The sequence below is a fragment of the Metopolophium dirhodum genome, chromosome 5 (assembly GCF_019925205.1).
Source record: "Metopolophium dirhodum isolate CAU chromosome 5, ASM1992520v1, whole genome shotgun sequence".
NCBI classification, from domain to species: domain Eukaryota; kingdom Metazoa; phylum Arthropoda; class Insecta; order Hemiptera; family Aphididae; genus Metopolophium; species Metopolophium dirhodum.
Genome location: NC_083564.1, coordinates 32,313,531 through 32,333,813, shown reverse-complemented (window position 1 = coordinate 32,333,813; position 20,283 = coordinate 32,313,531). Strand labels below are relative to the sequence as shown.

The following is a 20,283-nucleotide window of genomic DNA, read 5'->3' as shown; positions in this document are numbered from 1 at the left end:
ATTAATAAGTCACAGGCGATTTGTATGCACTGTGCGTCCCTTTATAGGTGGGGTGTACATCTATATATAACAACAAGCGTAAATCTGGGGTGAAATATTCAAATTTAATGGGCTGCAGAGTTTAATTTTTTCCTCGAAAAATCTCCGCATAATATTTTGCATTTACATAAAATAATAATGTTAATATTATATAGGTAGGTATATATACGTTCAACTCCTGTGCGTGCGTCAGCAGGTGGTGGTGAGGCGTGGGGAGGTATATCATGGCACATCATCACGCTGGTAGGTACTATAATAATATTACGTCATAATGTCATATATTACTTTGCGTTCCGTTCGAGACGACAGAGACTCGTCGCAGAATATTTTACGCGTCGTACGAGCAATTTATCACGTCATTATTATGTTACACGTTCGCGTGCGACCCATTCGAGCGTGTTTGGAAAAATGAAGATGAAAATAAAAAATCTCGTTTCCGTCATAATATTTAGAATTCTTACGCCTCCGCGGGGCATAGGTACCTGTATAAATTTTACGCGCCACCCCTAAATATCAATATTACTTGCACTTATGTTTCGACGGCGATCGATGGGGCCCAAGGGAGTGGAGATTCTTCAAAAATCCCTGTAGGTATACACATACATTTCTTGAACTATTGCAATGTATTATAATAATATTATATTATATTTTACGAAATTAAATTTTCACGGATTCTTTATAATCGCATTTTCTATACACGATAAAAATTTCAAAATATATTAATTTGTTATGAACTGTTTACGCCTTACGGACATATTTTTCAGTTTCCAATTTTATTAGTTTATTTTTTCTATGCATGTCAATAAAACTTAATTTGTTGGGTAAAAAGCTTGAAAATGTAATACAAGGCTCCTACTATATTGTTACTATGACATTTGAAAAATATTAAAAATCCATAGTCACAATTTTTTTTATAATCATTTCAAGTTCAAATCTTGACAAAATACGTACAAATTACAAAAATGTGTAAATTATTTTGAGTTAGAAATTCCTAAAAATGTTCTTTTTAAATCTAATATTTGAAAATGTAGTACAAGATTCCTTATTTGCCTACATTTATCAAAAAAAAAATATCCATAAGAAAGTCAAATTAAATTTTTATGAGCGATTGAAGTTCAACAAGAAGCTATTTTCATATTTTTTTGTAATAGGTACTCAAAAACGAATAACCGTAGACACTTGAAATGTATATCATATTATGTTTATTTTATTAATTCTTACATACTTGATAAAATGTTCAAAATATTTTGGCTGTTTTCGAACATTTTCAATTTTTTTAGTTTTTTTCCTATAAATGTTCCTATAAATATATGATATAATAATTATAAATATACACACTGAACCGTCTCCGTTCACAATCGTTTTTCGTATAAAATAATATATTCATTATACAGTGACCCTCTTGTAACCTACTGTACAGCAGAGCGACATCATACACTTACCCACCTTTTTTTTTATTAATTTTCAGTGTTGTTTTCTATAAGTTCTATGTTCAATATGAATACTTATCTTAAAATAAAACTTCACAGTTACGTTAATAATTATGAATTATAAGAGGACGTAGTACCCGCATTTGTTGTCTCCGTCTTACACACAAACAACATAGTAAATTTTCGTTCCCAGTTTTGATTTTAGAGTGAATTGATCTATTATAAAACTTTTAGATAAGAACATTTTCCGTGTTCTCTCGTTGGTTTTTAACGATGTTTTAATTTTTAAGCGAATTATGAGCATTCTGAAATATTTATATTTTACATACTCATAAGCATAACCCATTCAAAAATTAAAATATCATAAAAAACTAACGATAGAACACGGATAATGTTCTTACTTAAAAATTTGATGATATGACCTGTAGCTCAATTCACTCTAATACTAAAACTGACGGCACATTATTGAAACTGGATAATACGTAAATTTGTTATATTGTACACTCAAACGCGTGTGTATAAGATAGAGCCAATACAAGCGCGTACCACGCGTCTTATTAAGATGTCTACCCAGTGATATGGCTAGAATTTTTTTCCTGGGTAAGCCGGAAAAACTGATTTACTCTGTATATTGAAATTTAATAAAACTATATTTTATTAATTAAAGTGTTATTTTTAAACATAAAATGAAAATAATTTTATATCGCACGAAATCAAATTAACTTCCAAAACTTGGATAAAATTATAAAATTATATTAATAAAAAACCATATTATTAATATAAAAAAGGTGGATAAGTGGATGTCGCTCTGCTGTAAGGTAGGTTACAAGTGGGTCACTGTAATGGATGGTGTTAAATTTGAATTCAATGATATAATATCATTGTATAAGAAAAACGATTCTGAGCGAAAACGGTCAGTCAGCCTATGATTTTACCAAGTATATTTGATGATATTATTGTGAATAAAGTAATTTATATATAACCTATTTACGTGGAGCCTTGTTTTAAATTTTCAATCCTTAGCCATAAAAGTTAAAAATTTATAAATTTTTAACTACAAAATAATTAATAAATTATAAATTTGATAAATGTTGTCAAAATTTGAACTTTAAATGCTTATAAAAAAAAATTGTGCCTATGTATTTTTAATATTTTTCAACTGCTATTAGAACAATATATCAGGAGCATTATATTAAATTTTCACGCTTTTTTACCCAACAAATAAAAATTTATTGATATTTATAGAAAAAAAACTATAAAAATTGAAAACTGACAATGTCCGTATACAGCTCAAAAAGAGTCAAAATATTTTCAACGTTTTATGGTGTATAGAAAATGCTAATATAAACATTCAGTGAAATTTTCAAGTATCTACAGTCATTCGTTTTTTAATTACAATAAAATAAGAAAATTGTTACATGAGAAATCGAGTAAATATCAAATGTTGTAAAAATATAAATTTCAGACACTCATAAAAATTTAATTTAAGTTTCTTCTAGACATTTTTTTTTTGATAAAGGTAGAAAAACTTATGAGTAATCTTATATTACATTTTCAAATCTTAGATTTAAAAAGAAAAATTTTTATGAATTCTCATCAAAATAATTTGCTATTTTTCGTGATTTTTCCGTATTTTGTCAAAATTTGAACTTTAAATGCTTATAATTAAAAACTGTGACTAAGGATTTTTAATTATTTTCATCTGCCTTTGAAACAATAACCTGGGAGCCTTCTATTAAATTTTCAAGCTTTTTTACTCAACAGATAAAATTTTATTGATATTTATAGAAAAAAAAACTAAAAAAATTGAAAACTGACAATGGCCGTAAACAGCTCAAAAAGAGTCAAAATATTTTGTAAATTTTATGGTGCATAGAAAATGCTAATATAAACATTCAGTCAAAATTTCATGTCCCTACGGTCATTTGTTTTAGAGTTACATCAAAAACCAAAAATCGATTTTCTCGACAACAGATTTTGCGTAAAAATTCCCGTTTTTCCTTAATTTTTCTTTTGTTTTTCACGTCGCTTGTGAAAACTACTGGGAAATTTTTACTTTTGACCCCCCAAAGTACCAACTAGATTCACTTTCCTATCAGAAAAGTTACTATTGAAGAAAATCCAAGCACTTTTACTGTCCTAAAAGGTGATGACAGACACAAAAATAAAAAAAAAAATAAAAAAAAAAATAAAAAAAAAAACACACATCATTGTAGAATCAATACATTCATCGCTTCGCTCAGAATCTAAAAAAGTGTATAAAAAAAATTATTTTCAAAGATAAAATTCTAATTTTATTTTATTTGTCAAAACAAATTGGTCAATTATTACAGCAGATATAACACTTTACAATAATAATAATATTATATTATACATTATTCGTTGTATTGTTAGAATCTTACTATGATGACTAATAATTCATTTTTTTAAAACAACTTTGGTAATTTAAATGTTTTGAAAAAAATGGTTAGGCGCTGCGGGTACTTGCCCAATTAATCCGTGTATAGTTAATTTGTATATAATTTAATTATATTTATCGTACCCATATAACTTAACTCTATATATTTATAAAAAATAAAAAATGTTGCCCTGCAAAGTCATTATTTTACTCTTGGCCCTTTTTATAGTGTTTGCTGACTGGGTATTTTTCCGTTAATTCCACCACTGTTGATTGCTTCTACGACGTTTATATACTCATCTGCAAATACACACAGATAATAATATTATTTTTTTCCTCCTTAAATTCGTGTATTATTATATTATATAATATTATAATTATATTAAACGAGCTGAGCGCGTGCTTCTGCATACCTATATATAGGTAATACAAATTTACAATATGTATATAATAATATAAACAAATATAATATAATATAATAACGTCTTTATCGACGATTTTATTTTACAAGTGCGGTGGGTGACGATGCGGTGGGAGAGGGGGAGAGGGAATTTTTTTTTTCTGCCTTCTTCGTCGTCGTCGTTGTTGTTTGCCGGTCCGAAAAGACTAAAACGACCGGTCGTCATCGCCGCCGCCGCAGCATCCGAGCGAAGAAATCCAACGACGGGAAAAAAATAGTAAGGAAAACGTGAAATAACGACCGACAGAGAAAAAAGGATAGAGAGAGAAAAAGAGAGAGAGAGAGAGAGAGAGAGAGAGAGAGAGATAGAGAAAAGGATAGAGTGAGTGAGATACCGAGAGACATATAGATAGAGATCGAGCTAGGTGGTGGCGTGCAAGTATACGCGGGACGATGAGAGAAAAAAATAATAATAATAGTAATAAACCGTCCGACGACGACGACGACGACGACGACACACGGTGTTTCGTACACGGGATTAGGTGGGACTGCCGCGGCGCGCCTGGAGCGCATTAAATCAATATGGAGCCTGCGAGCGGCGGCGGCTGCCCCTTATAGCCCCGCACAGCGTGCGCGCCGCCGTTCAGTGTACGTCCGCCAGTCGTCCAGCGCAAGACTACCGACTACAGCCGCCGCAGCCGCTTGTTCACCCCCGCTACTACACACGCTCACAATACATATACGATCGCGAGCGCACTCCCTCGCTCGCTCGATCCCTCACACTTGCTCGCTCACTCGCACACGCGCGCGCAACACGCCCGGCCGCCGACCGCTCTCTGACGCGCATGACGAAATAAATAATAAACAATAATACCACCGCCGATCACAACTCGCGTACATTATTGTACCATAGAGCAGCGTACCGTCGTTACGTTTTTATTATACTCCCGACGCAGGCACCGCACACGCTCCGCTTACGCAGTCCGCCGCCGTACCACTCGACGACCGACGTATACCGCTCCACTTATCTTCAGCACACGCGTTTCCCAGCGACAGAATCCACACACTCGTCAAGGTACGTACCACAATCGTAGCCACACCGACGACCGTGTCGAAATATTTTATAATATAATAATATTACGATAATATTTATTGTTGTTTAATATTATTATTGTTCACATCAGTGGCGTGCGATAATATAATATTTAATATTAAAAATACAATCATTTGACAATGTTCGATTTGTCGCAAATTATTTATACGACATGTAAAACCATATAATTTTTTTTTTTCATACAAGGAGGGTCCTTAATTTTTTGTTTTGCTACGAGCTTAAAAATTCTTCAGCACGCCACACTGTTGTAAGCATTTTTTTTTAATTTACGGTTAGTATTACAATATTATTATAATATATATATTATATATCTATATGCCAATTATTATTATTATAATTATAGAGTGTAGACGATGGTAACGATAATACTATAGTGGCACACACATGAGGGATGAGTTAAGGGGCTCTTAACCCCACTCCCCCCAAAAATGGCTTCCTTCGTGAAAAGTATTTCTACGAAACGCTATTCTATGTAATTTCGGAAAAATCATTATTGGTAGCACAACCCTCCCGGGAAAAATAAAATCCTGTGCGTGCGCCACTGCAGTGATAACATTATTAGGATATTCGTTTATTATATTATTATTTTAATGATAATATATGGTCGTTGAGCACTTTTTCTCGTGTATTATTACCCTGCGCGGCGGGGGTGCAGGTGCAGCAGCTTGTGGATGGACGTTCCACGGCTGTAAATCCAAATGACGGACGTGCAATTTTTGATAGATAGTTAGGTAGGTTCCGCACCCGTGAAAGATTGGACGATGATAGTCGATTTCGGTGTTTAAATCCTTCGCAGATGTTGTCGAATCACGCGCCCCTTTACATGAAATTTATATAACCCCTTCGGCATGTCTCTGCATTTGAGCAGCATCACACACTGTGTAATCCGTTTACGAAAAACATTTAATGTACCTCGCTACGTCGTTATACATATTATATTATTTTATTCGCCGTCACGCGCCGATCTACAGACTTTGTACGCTCTCGTATTTTTCCCCGATAGATTTAGGTACCTACCTATATACTCTATACATTTTATCGAACAGAGATAATTTATGCGGCCCAGTCGAATATAATTATATAATATTATATGATAAAATAATAATTCGATAGGTACGTTTTTCAATAAGACACCACACTACAACCAACGTGTGTGTAGTTGTTGTTAATAATCGCGAGTTGCGCAATAGTATTATATCGAATAGTATTATTATATTATATTATACGCACTTCAAACAATATGAGCTTTGCATCTATATACATATATAATAATATAATACAATATTACAGCAGTGGTCTAATTAAGGGGGAAAAGTCCGTTCGTGTATTATAGTGAGAGAGAGATAAAGTGGCGTTTTATCACTGTCCGAAACGATTATAATAACGTCTGTAAATAAAACGTCGAGGTTAAACGGCAACGCGATTGTACCTGCGTGCCTGCACTCTATGGTGGCCTACACATAATATAATATTTAGAATTTAGAATTTAGATCATAACAATATCCAATCGCTATCGACAACGATGAAGTGATGTCTTAAATCTAGGCATTTATTACGCTACTCTAAACACGCGTCATGAATTATGATGTATATTAGCTAAATATTCGTTGATATAATATTATTATATAATAGTATACTTACCACCTAATTACCTGCCTATGAAAGTGCTGAATATACCCGCAACCGAAGGCTACGGCGAGGATTTTTTTTTAGGGGGTTGTTTTAATTTTATATTTAATATAATAAATTAACTCTTAAAATAATATTAAAATAATATTTTATATTTAAATAGAACATATATGGGGGGAGGGCTTTACACTGAACTCTCCTCATCATAATTTTAATAATATGCAATAGAACCACGCATATGACAACATATTATTTTGTAGAAATCTGAATCATATATAGTACAAATATTTTTTGCATAAATACAGCCGTGAGTAGGGGAGAGTGTTTCAACACTCCTTGAAAACACCACCTAACTGCTCGCTGCGGCCGGCGAAAACATAATAATTCTTTTCTTATATATTTACACGCTGTGACGACGACGCTGATGACTTTGCCTCGGTCGCGACAATATTATTATAACGTCAGGACTCGGCCACGGCGTACATTTTCCGCATACACGGTAGGTAGTCGATAGTCTATAAATCGAGGGGTTGAAAAAGCGCATAAATATTCCGTTTTATCTGCTGCTCCGGGTGCACATGAGCGTATTACGATGTAAAATAAAATAATAATTTAACATACGCGTATGCCATTATCGTAGGTGGGAGGTGCGTATGCCAAACTCGGGCCGCGGAGAGTCGTCGTATACACGATTTAGATTACAGTCGAATTCGTCCGCGAGAAAAAAATTATCATCAGATCGCATCGAGGCACAAAAAAAAACCCATATAATTAGAAGCCGCACCCATAAAAAAATTATACAAAGAAACGTCGTAATAGTATATATCGTCGACGGTTTGGCGATTATAAACCATATCATATTATGTATATAGACGGTCTATATATACTCTGCAATGGTATAACGTATATATGCCGTCATCGTAAAACATCCGCGGATGATGGTATAATAATTATTATTATCGAGGAGGCAAGAATCACGTCGACAGCTGCAGCTGTGCGCTCTTAATATTTTGCCGCATTTTCTGCACACATATTGTAATATTGGATATCCACTATAATATACGCCCCGGAAAATCGACGAAATATATTATGTCGTGTCCCCGGTGCAGACGACGTCGCCGAGCGCATCGTATTTATGGGCAAATAGTGCAGGAGAAAAAACACCCTCGCACACTGCAACTACTGCTGCTGTAACGTTATGGTATTATTATTATCCACATGTGACTATCGAGACCAACATTTTATAATATGCATAGCACACGACACACCACACACGGTCGACGCAGTAAAAACGGTCCGAATGAATGTGTCACATATGTTTTTACTCTGCACATATTATATTATACGATATTAGATATTAACATGGTGATTCGCCAAGCATTCTCGCCCCCTTTTCTTCAATAATTTTGACAGTTATTTGAAATCTGATTTTTGAAACATTTAGATATAATAATATACCTATAAGTAGGTACAAATACAATATTTTAAAATGTTTGAGATTTTTTTATACACTAATCATGGAGTGTCCTGCGTAGTGTAAGACTTCTGTTTCTCGAATGAAAAACGTCGATGTAAATTATTTGACGGATAGATTTTCTGAAAACGTTGACGTATCAAAATCGTCCTTAAGTAGGCATAGTACAAAAAATCCCACGAATTTGAAAATATGGTCTTATGCGGTGTATTTGAAAATTCAAAAAATCAGAATTTTAACAAATTCATTATTAAATGAAAATATAGGAGTGAGCATGTGAACCACCCTGTACATAATATTATGTAGGCTTCAGCCATATACGCACGCGGTACACAATATAATAAATATATATTATACGACATGTGTGCCCTGCGACGTTTGCGACCGTCGATATAATGACATTGTACATTATTATTATGTTATTATATATATGCCACGTCCGCTGCAGCATCTGCTCGGTTCGGTTCCTGGTCGAAATATTTATAACGCAATAACAACAATAATAATAAAAATAATATAACGATCAGGATTCAGGGCTCGGAAGTTATTGCACTAAAAAAGTTACTTACTTTATAGCGTTTTAATATGCATTTTAAGTGCACAAAAACGCTAACATTTGCGCTATAAATAGCACTAAAAATTGTAAAATATGAAAATTTAAATTTAAAAAAACTACAGTTAAATTATTTTTATTCTTTAAAATACTTTTTTTATCGTAATTTATGTAAAGTAGTGTAATGGTATAATAGGTAAATATAAGGTGCTCACTTCAGGTTCAGGTATTAGGTACCGTCTGTTCCTTTAGTGTTAACATAAAAATATAAAACTATTAAAGTATTTCTGTATACAAAATTTGAACAATATTGACGTGATTGCCGTTTCCTTAAAAATACCAGGTCATTTCAATTTAAATCTTCAGGAAGACAGTCTAAATTTGAAGACATTTTTTCTCCAATAGTAAAAAAAAAAATAATTCACTTAATAATACGAGCGTTCCTATAAATGCATCCAATGATTCCAATTCTGAGTTTAAACGTTCTCGATGAGCCAATATAAAAAAAATTCAATAAACTGCGATTGATGATTCCGGATAAATAATGTATCTGAAAACAGCAAAAATGATCAAAATTAATTTTCGTACACGACATTATTAGAGAAGCATGAAACACATTTGTACCGAACTACTTTGAATGTTTATAATGTATATACTATTAGCAAAAACAATTATTATACATTCGCTAGAACTTCCAGGCTCTGCAGATTTAACGATATTTACGATTCGTATAATACAACAGTCGCGATCACGCCGTAATATGTCAAAATCTCGCATCTGCAGTTCCTACCCCCGCGTAACGACGATACAGGAGGAAGTCTTGTGGAATAGATGAGTCTCGACGTATACCTAACCGCAAGTAATCGAAAAACAAAAAACAACATCATAAATAACAGCTGCCAATCGCAGTCGTCCGCGCTAGACTCTAAAGGCAAACCGAGATGATGCACAAATCACATATTATTATACGCGTACGGCATTATCACACGGCTTTGTCGCAGACAATATAACAGTCCTAACGTATAATACATAATAATACAATTTTATTGTATACTCGCGTAATACCGTTACACGCGAGCGGCGACAGTCGTGCCTATTATGTACACAAAGACCGTGTGCACCGGCTATGGGAAGTTCCAAGAAATACGACTTACCGACGACTACCTACCTCTATATAGGTACCTGAGGAGGAGACGAGAAGAAGAAAAATCTGCACGAACGCCGCCTCAGCACGCGGAGTTCAACGGTCGACTGCGAACACACACACACACAAGCACACACATATTATCGAGCGAGTTGTGCGTACCTATATATATTTTTTTATCATTGTGTAATAATAATAATATGCGATAAGTTTGCAAGAAACTTGGTTTTTTATCATACACAATATTATAATGTACCTAGAAGTACGCGCGTGTGCGAGAGTCTGCTATAGGTGGCTTACCTATATGATATCATATGTGTATACACTATACATGACGGCTATGATATAATATTAGGTGGCCAGGTAGGTATGGGATAGCTGGTATACCTACCTATATTTTATAATACCCGGTATTTGGTATACGTATAGTGCGAAAACGGACTTCCGCACCTGAACACAATAATATTATTATACTAGTATATATTCAGGACATGCTCACCGCCATTAATCGGTTCTTCAACAATGAAATTATTCGAGTTCAGGTTTTGCAGTTTCGAGTTTTTAAGTATATTTCCAATTATTTATATTTTGTATACTGTATTTGAGGACTGGAATGTGACCTTACAAACTTCTTTTTTCAAACAAACCTTTTCTAATGTAAATTATTAAACAGACGAAAATCAAAATTCGAACAAGTGGTTTCTGAGTTATTATCATGACGTATACAAAAAAGATAACAAAGTATAGTATTTACTATGCTAGGACATTTTTAAGTTTTCAAAACATAATATCTTCCGAACGTATTTTCCTTAGTAAACACAAATTCAATTACTCAAAATCTAGTCGTTTAAATAACAAATTGCGATTTAGAAACATAAACATCTTGAAAAGAGTCATCAGATGAACAATTTACAATAAAAGATGATGATTCTCATTTGACAAAAAGAAGTTGGTACCGCCACAGGAACCTCCTTAAATGGTATAAAAATCTATACATCTGAAAATATGGCCCTGGGGTTTATTTAGAAATTTCAAAATTCATTATCAAAGGAAAACATGCAGGGGATGAGCGTGCTTGGCGAATCACCGTGTATATTACACACATATGCCGACCGGATTTGCAGTGAACGATTTTCGGCTCGTCAATTTAGGGGCATCAAATATAGTAATTTTTTCGCAATTATCTATTACTTCGTCGTCAAACAATATTTAGTTACATATACCTAGTAGGTACATATACGCACATAAATATTGTAATATAATGGACTGCATACATAATAATATAATAAATTATTAAATATTATTATTATTTATTATCGTTGCTAAGTATCGGAAGACCCGAGCTGCTGACGCCATAATCATAAATGTGTGCCTTCATATAATAATGGTAAATAATATATAAGTCTGCGTTTGTTGTCTGCACCGCCGTCTAAAATATACGCCAGCCTATTGAATCAAATGTCATTTGTCGCGCCACTGCGACGACGGTCACAAAACGCTTTCTGCAGGTCTATACGCGTCAGATTAAAATATTGTAGGTATATACCTACACCAGGGTTATTGTTGAAATTAAAACGTCTATTCATTTTGGGGAAGCCATTGTGCGCCACGGCCGACACCACACCACACCCTGCGGAGCAGAATACACGATCGTCGAATAATAATAATAATAATAATATAATAAATACAATACACAGAGGTATACCAATAATAATAATAATAATAATAATAATGGCGAGATCGCTGCCGTTATTATGGTATGTGATATATTTTCTGCGTGATATATAATACATAAAGGACGTCACCTATAATAATATGAGCTCGATACGTAGGTATAATAATGATAATTTGCGATATGTATTTGGCAGTTTTTGGCGTCCTGCTGTCGTCTCGCCATCAGGCGCCTCGCGCCGACGAAATCGTAATATTTGTTGTACCCTGACACTGCAGTTTATCGACCGTATACCTACGTTATTAAACCAGAAGAAACCGGGTCCTCTGACCTCGGATCGGGTTTCTATAAATCGAATTTAGTCGGTAACCGATATTACGACTACCCATCGTGTTTGCGTGGGGGCTTATTATATATATGTTATGCACACTTTCGAAACGCCGATTTATCGCTACCTATATATGACATAATATTGCTCCAAAAGTCCTCCCCCGTCATCAAGCGTATTTTTCGAAAGCAGTCGGCGAACGTAAGAAATTGGTTTTCTTATTTTACGTTCGCGTTTTCTCGATTTTCATATATCTCCGATCGCTGCTTATAGGGTTGTCTGCGCAAAGTGGTTCAAAGCCGAACAGATTGAAAATCAAGACTATAATATCATAGTATAGGTATATGTAATAATATATACGCTACAGCAAAACTTCAATATTACATATTATAGTAGTCTCTTGGGCAACAATTTTCTTATTACTATAATAGACAAATTCGTTAAAATAACATACATAATATCATGCGTATGGTTCTAATATGGTCATGACTTATGACTTATGGTTATCAAAAATATTTACAGAAAAGTTCGTTAGTTGGAAGTTTTTATTCTATTTGTCCATATTATAGTTTATGTTATATAAATATGAAATGATCTTTTTAGTAACGGCCAATATCAGAAACAATACTGTGCCGATTTCAATAAAAGTTATATCAAAAGATTCATTGAGACTCTGAGGGTGTATTCACGATTTCAATGAAAATGTCAATTAGATTGCTCCAAGAAAGTGTAGAAAGTGGTGTGAACCACGTTCAAAAATATACCAAGTTCCATAGTGCTAATCCACCACAGGTATTGTCCATCTCGGTCGAATTAGTTCACAAAGCCATACGTAGACCGATGCCGATTTTCCCGTGAAAAAACGAACAAATATAAAATACGGCGCTATATAAGTTTATCTTGGTTTTAGTGTAAGTACCTTAGTTCGCCGATTTGTCGGTGTCGGTGAACCACTCTCTGTGAACTAATTCGACCGATAAATATTTAGTTGTAAATAGAAAAGTTAGTTGAATGGAAGTTTCGCTGTGTTATATATTGCAATGTAAATAATACATAGGTATAGTTGGAAACTGCTGTTTTTCTATTTACTGAATAGTTCCTGAAGTTCCTCCGTAATATCGTATATAACTGTGCCGTCGCGAAACGTTTTGAAGAAAATATCAAGTGCAGAACACCGGTTAAGACAATTTTTTCGAATGGCAGCGACTTTTTTTATCATCGACGCGGTGATTCATTGCTTTAAATTCATTTTTAACTAAAAAATGTAATAATGCGCACCTGCTCCACCTGCGACCAAAACGAGATCTGATCGCTGTACATGCCGTCTGGAATATCAATAAATTACAATCAGTTCAGTGCGCCGATGTGGTTGTTATTTTCATGAAATCGATCTTCATTGGTCGAGTTTATATTATGTTCGAACCGTTCCAATGTAAATAATATTTATCATAGTGTACTGTATACACATTGTAGACGGTGCGGTCGAAGTGGATTAAAATAAATGGAAGGGTGGTAAATGTAAATTTAAAAAAAAGTAGAGTGATGCCATCCCCCCTCATCAAACATTGACCGATTGTGGAGCTAATAAGAACCAAACGCGTACACTCGTTCGTAGTATAGAACCTATTGTAGGGCTGGTGGTATTTTCAAAATTTCAGAATACCGGTATACCGTGATTCGGTAATTACTGTTATTACCGAAAATACCGTATGGCATATACCAGCATTTATTATTTATTATTTTTATACATTCATAAATGACATAATTTTATAATATTGTAATTTTCGTTATCTCTTATCTGATATCATATATTATCATGGACTAAGATAATAAGAATGGATAGGACATGCCTATACTGGCTTCGCAAGAGGTCGCGGTCTTTTTTGGGTAAGAGAGAAAGTTTAATATTATATCCAAGATTGGAAACTTCAAACACTAATAAAGTAATAAATTTGCCAAGGTTATGCCATTTTTGATAATTATACCGAGGTACGAATCGTACGGTATTTTTGGTAATTACCGCACGAAAAACCGGTAATACCGTAGATACCGGTAGTAAACAAATACCGGATACCGGTAACAAAAATTTAAATACCGCCAACCCAATAATATTGTATAGGTAGTTGCGTTTGAATTTTAGTTTTACGAATAATTTTAAAATTGTATTGTTTTCGCTCGCGGTAGGTATCTACGTATTATTAACAAGGGTATTTTTCAATTAAGCTTTTCTGTACCACGAAAACACAATTAACCCGCGTTATAACTTCCACATAATTTATGTGGGAGAACAGCAGCAGCCACCGAACTGATAAATTATATGCACACAAGTATTTGGAAACCTCAATTAGAGCTTGCCAACATGTTATTTTTTCCGCCGTGTTACGCGAAATTAACTCGATTAGTGTAATTAGTCGAGCAATAAATGTATAAAAAAATAAACGTTTACGATGTTTCACTTGGATTAAGTCAAGCAAAAAGAAAAATAATAATCATGACTATATATATACGTTTGAAAACTTTTCAAATTAAAAATATGTTCGAATATTGTTTGTTTGTATTATGACGTTTACACTCGGCGGTATACAGTAGAAAAAAGAAATATTGTTTCAGGACAATCAATAAGATGTGTATAATATTATACTGCGTTACGGCCAAGTATATTATAATATTCCTATACTGATTGCATAAGTTTGTTATTAAGACGAAATATTATATTCTAATACGATTGAACAATAACCCGCTGCAGTGGCAAGGCCTTACTGCGTATATAATAAACATAGTTTGAAACTCTGGAGCAGAGGATCGGTCCCGATTATGCATCCGGGGATGCCGCAAAACATAATTTCCAGGGCAGTTTGTTCCTAATCCCCTGGGGTGTTCGAAGTGTACTTAAATTATTCAAAACAATATGCGCAGCACACTTGTGCGTACAGCAAATGGACAGCCATGTTACACGGGTACCTACTACCTATATGGCTATATATTATTATATGCATCGTAACTACACGCGCTTATAATATCACCTACACGTATGGTGATGTCCGGTGTGGTGGAATGTCCACCGTGGGAACGGTTATTTCGACGGGTTCGATCCAAACAATACACCCCGCACTGACCTTTCGAGTTTCCACAATATCAATTCGAACCGAAATTTTAAAACATTTACAATTTTTCACGTTAAACCGGTCGAGAGGTTAAATCGCGCGGCGAAAATCGTTTTGTACCTACCGGTCGAACGTTACTTTTTCCCTGGCTCGAAAAGCATAATATTTTTCAAGTTATATATCCGGAACACGGTTTAAATCACTTTTTAACTTCATAATATCATGCAGCGTATAGGTAACATTTATTTTGTAAAGTAAGTAGATATGTAATGTATAATATCATCTGCATTCTGAAATACTAAACATTTACAAAAGTTGAATACAATAAAACTTATAATATTACAAGGAATGAATTATTATTTACTGCGCATCAAACCAATATATAGGTACAGATGTGTAAATTATTGTGCACATGAATAACCGCCACATAACAATTATTTATAATAAATAAGTCGACTTTAAATTTAAAATAATTCTTGTGTAATTTATCATATAGATCATTACTCGTATTACTCATTAGTCATTATCATTTAAATAAGTGATGACTACAGTGTTGTTGGTCAATAATTATGAAAAAAGCTTCGAGTTAAATCGTGTGTATATAGTATAAAATATGTGTAACGGACACCAATAAAGATTTATCTATTAATATGTTACGCTCGGACGTTTAACACTGACTGAAGGCCATTTCCTGTGAGTGACTTGAGTCGAAATACATTTATAAATTATGAATAATGATCGTGTGTAAATCGGCCGCATAGCCAACCATTATTTTGAAATATTTTTTAAAAAACACCCGCACATATATATATTATTATGTATATTGTATATAGTCCTCTAGTCATAACATTTCAAAAGAAATTATAGATAACTTAACGTATACTAAAATATAAAGTAATAATATCTACGAGTATGGTTTCATTTATGTAAGAATAAAAATAACTTCAAAGTTGTTGGTGCTGGGTTTGATTTTATGTAGGTAGTGCATATGGAAGTTATTTTTTAATTATACCCAACGTTTTTTTAGCATATTATATGTGTGTTGTATGATATTTACGATATTCATTAGGAATATTATTACCCAATAATTGTATATAATTAGATGAGTTTGATTGTTTATTTTTTTAATATGATGAAATACTTTTGGCAACAACCTACGCGTCGTAAACTATTCACGTCTAAAGCATTAATCACTGCGGAAAAACATTTTTTTTTTTTTTATTTAACGGTTTTACTGATTTTACCGAGCTCAAACCGTTAGCACAAATTGGCAATTTAACTTCGAGATTAATACACAAATTAGTTAGGTACATATTTTATTTCTTCAGTTGAATTAATCAACATTTTTTATTTTGATGTGAAACTGCGGTGTTGTATCCGAACGATTACGTTAAATTGTTTGTTTAATAGTTCAAAGTTTTAAGTCCAGATTCTATAGAATATATCCCATATATAATACTAGGTACTATGGTTACAAAAACGTGAACGCTTTATAGTTTATATAGGGTGTTTTAATAATAATAATTAAAACTTTAGATAGGTTTATTGTATATGCATTCGAAACCTGCAGTTACATTCCCGAGAGATTCAAAAACTAATTTGGTCCAAAATACAGAACGACGTTATATAAAACAGAATTATATTGTTATATATAGAGAGTATAATAAGACCATGTCAACCACAAATTTTCATAGGCAAAAGATAATATTTGCTCGTTGACAACTTTTATCATTCTTATTTTAGTGTTTCTATTTAATGGAAAATACACAATGAAAAGCATTTAAAATCAAACGTTTATTTTTTATGTTATCTAAACCAACAAAACAGATGGTTTTTGTTCTTTTATTTCAAGCACACCAAATTGTATATTTAAAATAATTGGTTGAATACTTTTTCGAATAATAACCATTAGTTTTGATTTTAATTGAAGTTTCCAGCACACTTAATAAATTATACCACCTTAAATCAAACAATAAGTTAAAACAAGAATAAGCTATAACTTCAAAACAACGTATAGACGTATAATATGGCACCCTGCTTACAATACCCCTTACGAATTTAACTAAATATATGACTTGGTAATTTGTTATGAATTCTTAAGTAAAACAAATTTCGTAATATAACGTACTATTATAATACAATAAAAAAATGTTTTTCCTAATATTTTCTTGTCGTTATCAAAAAAAAGTTAGGTTAGGTTAGGTTACCTAACCTAAAAAATAGTTTATTCTTATAATTTATACCATTTTGTATCGATCTTGTATTGTATATATTCAAATATCTATAAGTACCTATATAATATATAATTTATATCATAAATTTCATAATGCCATTAGGTAGAAAATTTATATTAATTTTTAAGATTTGAATTAAAACGTATTTTTTAAAATACCGAAGATGGGAGAATTATAAACATAAACGCCAAAAACACTCAACAGTATGAATAGGTTCTCTTGAATAATGGAAATGTGATTTTTATCTTTTTATCTCATAAATTCGGTGTACGATATATTTTCTCCTGGTGTCTCTGGAAGGAGGTGGTTATTGCTGTCATAAATACTTCATCATTTTCGTCTTTACCGGTCGTTAACACCGCAAAAGCCAACAAAGGCCACTGATAAAATTGATGACTCTTATTATACCTATGCCTATATATATATATATATATAAAATACACGTGCAAACACACGCATATATACAGTGCGAATAAACCAAAAACTTGGCAATCATCCACCGGATGTTCTAGTAAAGATTTATACAGCACATCTTTTGGTGCGCCTCTTTTGCCCGACCTTCCAAGAAGTTTATCTTTGTGTAGGTGATAATTATTTTCAAAAATACGTTCCAGCATTATTATAAATACTAGGTAGTCTTTTGCAGACATATAGGTCATCGTTAATTCATTGTTTATTTTAAAATATACGTATAATATAAAATATTATACCGTTTTCTTTAAAAACTAATAATAATAATTTTTCGTATACATATAACAATATGCAACAACGACCATTAATTTTTCGATAAATGTTCTTTTATAATAAAAGATAATAAATAAAATTCAATACAAATATTTATTTTAATAAACTATAATTTATTATACTAAATTGAACTGAAATAATATGATAGTGGTACAGAATGTCAACTACCTAGTTGAAATTTTGATAGCTATAAATATTAAATAATATGTAATATTATTCGATCATATTTTAACAATTGATGTTATCGTTTATATTTTGATTTTAAAAACAAATAAAAATCTTAAAAATGTGTTGTACAATAATAATTACACATCATATTCATAAATTTCCTATTTAATTCTGACTTCAATAATAAATTTTAGTAGGTGTTTATGCGATGGTCCATTATCCAATTCAGAATATTTAGAATAAATCAGTAATCACTAATCAGTAGTATAATTTATTACAATTTCATACATATAATATTATATGTAATTTAAGCTTACTGATTTCCGATAAAAATTGCAGTTTATTGACCTGCGAAAAAAAATCATAAACGTAACATGATGACTGATAGCCAATGAATATTATTATAACTGTATGTATATAAAATGTTCATTTGAAATTTCAAAAAGAATTAGTTTTGATTATTCGACGAAAAAATAATACTCAAATGCACACAAAAGGAAAATACTAAATTGTATTTGCAGATAATCCCACAATAACACAAACCGACATTTTAATTGCAGCTGATAACAATGTTGTACTTGGCACTAAGATTTAAGATGATAATTTTCTTTTGTGCTGAGTAGAAAACAATACATCGCAATAAGTTCCTATATAACTTTGACCAGTTGGGTCATAAAGTATTTAAATATAAAGTTGAATTCGAAATTGTTTGATAAATTTTACCTAATATACATTGATAAAATACCACCGAAGGAAACGTCCTGCAATTTATTCTGATAGTGTATACCATTTACATATTTCACCAGTGTTATTTTATGGCATTTAAATTCAATTCAATTACTATACAGTTGAAACGAACTCGCTCGGTACTTTTTTTTCTGTGTAAATCGAATCATGGTTGCCTATATATTTGGCGCTAATAAAACCCAATCGAGTTTTACAGTGTGCACTTTTACAGTAGTTTTACCATGTACGTTTTAAAATTAGTCGCATATATAGAAATGGAACGGAATATTGGAAATCATACATACAACCAATCGCTTTGTTCTGTGGTTCGATTTTACAGCGCAAAAATATGAGATGAGATTTTAGCGGAAAAAATTCCCGTGAACACGTCGTAAACTCCTAAAATTCGAATAAAAGTTATGGCGTACAGTACAAGGAAAATGAAAAACACAATAGAATAGATAAGAATTGAGTATAATGAACCGTGATTTCTGGTTATACAACAATTTTTAAGGGTCTACGTGACTCAAAGCTTTCAAAAGTTGTAGGCATTATATTATGATTATTATTATATATATAGTTTTAAAAACATCGTAAACGCGGACTATACGTGTACAGGACCCTTAAAACCTTAAGCATTACCTTCACATTTACATACGTCTACACAATGACAAGATTTCTGAATGTTAAAGCTCCGACGTAGGTACCTATATAAGCATCGTATTATTTCTTTCACAACAACAGTAGGTTAGGTCTTATTTAAAAGCTGGTACTATAAACTTTTCCGACATAGTAATATTACTGCGGTATAGCAGTACCTATGTTATTTATTTATTATACAATTATAAGTGTTATTTTTTTGTACAATCTTCTTATGGCCGTTATCCTTTTGTGCAGGTTACCTAAATATTATATCAATCAGTATTGTTATTCAAGTAATAAAAGTTATACGCATATAATACATTATATTATTATGTTATTAGGTATTTATTATGTTATACGCAAAATTAAGGAGCTTATACGGCACGTGTACAATATATTATAATATAGTATTCGATCTAACCTGAATGATTTGTTAAATTTGTATGTACACTATTTTATTTGTATTCGAATAGATAACTGATAC

General features: G+C 32.4%; 1 protein-coding gene across 1 annotated transcript in view; it reads left to right on the top strand.

The window, feature by feature from the left end:
• The first annotated feature begins 4,905 nt into the window (after window positions 1-4,905).
• Window positions 4,906-20,283, top strand: part of LOC132944404 (uncharacterized) — a 28,144-nt gene continuing 12,766 nt past the window's right edge. Inside the window, exon 1 of the mRNA XM_061013724.1 lies at window positions 4,906-5,342. The gene's annotated coding sequence lies outside the window, so the exon portion shown is untranslated. The remainder of the gene's footprint in view (window positions 5,343-20,283) is intronic.